Below are 3,165 nucleotides of genomic sequence, written 5' to 3'. Positions count from 1 at the left end.
CCGCCCATTCTGACACACGCCTGGCCGAAGCCAAGGCCAATAACATGACCACTTTCCACGTGAGATATTTCAAATCCACAGTTTTAAGTGGCTCAAACAAATGTGATTTTAGGAAACTCAACACCACGTTGAGATCCCAAGGTGCCACAGGAGGCACAAAAGGGGGCTGAATATGTAGCACTCCCTTTACAAATGTCTGAACTCCAGGCAGTGAAGCCAGTTCTTTCTGGAAGAAAATCGACAGAGCCGAAATCTGGACCTTAATGGAACCCAAGTTTAGGCCCATAGTCACTCCTGACTGTAGGAAGTGCAGAAAACGACCCAGCTGAAATTTCTCTGTTGGGGCCTTCCTGGCCTCACACCACGCAACATATTTTCGCCAAATACGGTGATAATGGTTTGCGGTTACTTCTTTCCTGGCTTTTATCAGCGTAGGAATGACTTCCTCCGGAATGCCCTTTTCCTTTAGGATCCGGAATTCAACCGCAGCAGTCTTGGAACAGACAGGGCCCCTGCTGTAGCAGATCCTGTCTGAGCGGTAGAGGCCATGGGTCCTCTGATATCATTTCTTGAAGTTCTGGGTACCAAGCTCTTCTTGGCCCATCCGGAACCACGAGTATCGTTCTTACTCCTCGTTTTCTTATTATTCTCAGTACCTTTGGTATGAGAGGCAGAGGAGGGAATACATAAACCGACTGGTACACCCACGGTGTCACTAGAGCGTCCACAGCTATTGCCTGAGGGTCCCTTGACCTGGCGCAATATCTAGTTTTTTGTTTAGGCGGGACGCCATCATGTCCACCTGTGGCCTTTCCCAACGGTTTACCAACAGTTGGCAGACTTCTGGATGAAGTCCCCACTCTCCCGGGTGTAGGTCGTGTCTGCTGAGGAAGTCTGCTTCCCAGTTGTCCACTCCCGGAATGAACACTGCTGACAGTGCTAAGACGTGATTTTCCGCCCATCGGAGAATCCTTGTGGCTTCTGCCATCGCCATCCTGCTTCTTGTGCCGCCCTGTCGGTTTACATGGGCGACTGCCGTGATGTTGTCTGATTGGATCAGTACCGGCTGGTTTTGAAGCAGAGGCCTTGCCAGACTTAGGGCATTGTAAATGGCCCTCAGATCCAGATTATTTATGTGTAGGGACGACACCTGACTTGACCAAAGTCCTTGGAAATTTCTTCCCTGTGTGACTGCCCCCCAGCCTCGAAGGCTGGCATCCGTGGTTACCAGGACCCAGTCCTGTATGCCGAATCTGCGGCCCTCTTGAAGATGAGCACTCTGCAGCCACCACAGTAGAGATACCCTGGTCCTTGGAGACAGGGTTATCAGCCGATGCATCTGAAGATGCGATCCCGACCACTTGTCCAAGAGGTCCCACTGAAAGGTTCTTGCATGGAACCTGCCGAATGGAATTTTGCTTCGTAAGAAGCTACCATTTTTCCCAGGACTCGTGTCCAGTGATGCACCGATACCTGTTTTGGTTTCAGGAGGTCTCTGACTAGAGATGACAGCTCCTTGGCTTTCTCCTGCGGGAGAAACACTTTTTTCTGTTCTGTGTCCAGAACCATCCCCAGGAACAGTAGGCATGTGGTAGGAACCAGCTGTGACTTTGGAATGTATAGAATCCATCCGTGCTGTTGTAGCACTTCCCGAGATAGTGCTACTCCGACCAACAACTGCTCCTTGGACCTCGCCTTTATAAGGAGATCGTCCAAGTACGGGATAATTAAAACTCCCTTTTTTCGAAGGAGTATCATCATTTCTGCCATTACCTTGGTAAAGACCCTCGGTGCCGTGGACAGTCCAAACGGCAGTGTTTGGAATTGGTAATGGCAATCCTGTACCACAAATCTGAGGTACTCCTGGTGAGGATGGTAAATGGGGACATGTAGGTAAGCATCCTTGATGTCCAGGGATACCATGTAATCCCCCTCCTCCAGGCTTGCAATAACCGCCCTGAGCGATTCCATCTTGAACTTGAATTTTTTTATGTATGTGTTCAAGGATTTAAAATTTAAAATGGGTCTCACCGAACCGTCCGGTTTCGGTACCACAAACAGTGTGGAATAGTAACCCCGTCCTTGTTGAAGTAGGGGTACCTTGACTATCACCTGCTGGGAATACAGCTTGTGAATTGCCTCTAGCACAGCCTCCCTGCCTGAGGGAGTTGTCGGCAAGGCAGATTTGAGGAAACGGCGGGGGGGGGAGACGCCTCGAATTCCAACCTGTACCCCTGAGATACTACTTGAAGGATCCAGGGATCCACCTGTGAGCGAGCCCACTGATCGCTGAAATTTTTGAGGCTGCCCCCCACCGTACCTGGCTACGCCTGTGGAGCCCCCGCGTCATGCGGTGGACTCAGAGGAAGCGGGGGAAGAATTTTGATTCTGGGAACTGGCTGACTAGTGCAGCTTTTTCCCTCTTCCCTCGTCTCTGTGCAGAAAGGAAGCGCCTTTTACCCGCTTGCTTTTCTGAAGCCGAAAGGACTGTACCTGATAATACAGTGCTTTCTTAGGCTGTGAGGAAACCTGAGGTAAAAATGTTTTCTTCCCAGCTGTTGCTGTGGATACGAGGTCCCAGAGACCATCCCCAAACAATTCCTCACCCTTATAAGGCTCTATGTGCCTTTTAAAGTCAGCATCACCTGTCCAGTGTCGGGTCTCTAATACCCTCCTGACAGAATGGACATTGCATTAATTCTGGATGCCAGCCGGCAAAATATCCCTCTGTGCATCCCTCATATATAAGACGACGTCTTATGTTCGCAAAATAGTATCCCTGTTTGACAGGGTTACAGACCACGCTGCAGCAGCACTATCTGCAGGTCTCAGTCTAGTACCTGAGTGTGTAAATACAGACTTCAGGATAGCCTCCTGCTTTTTATCAGCAGGTACCTTCAAAGTGGCCGTATCCTAAGACGGCAGTGCCACCTTTTTTGACAAACGTGTGAGCGCCTTATCCACCCTAGGGGATATCTCCCAGCGTAACTTAACCTCTGGCGGGAAAAGGTACGCCATCAGTAACTTTTTAGAAATTACCAGTTTCTTATCGGGGGAACCCACGCTTTTTCACACTTCATTCACTCATTTGATGGGGGAACAAAACACTGCCTGCTTTTTCTCCCCAAACATAAAACCCTTTTTTAGTGGTACTTGGGTTAATGT

The sequence above is a fragment of the Pseudophryne corroboree genome, chromosome 1, assembly GCF_028390025.1.
Source record: "Pseudophryne corroboree isolate aPseCor3 chromosome 1, aPseCor3.hap2, whole genome shotgun sequence".
NCBI classification, from domain to species: Eukaryota; Metazoa; Chordata; class Amphibia; order Anura; family Myobatrachidae; genus Pseudophryne; species Pseudophryne corroboree.
The sequence above is the reverse complement of the archived record's forward strand: the minus strand, read 5'-3'. Positions refer to the sequence as shown.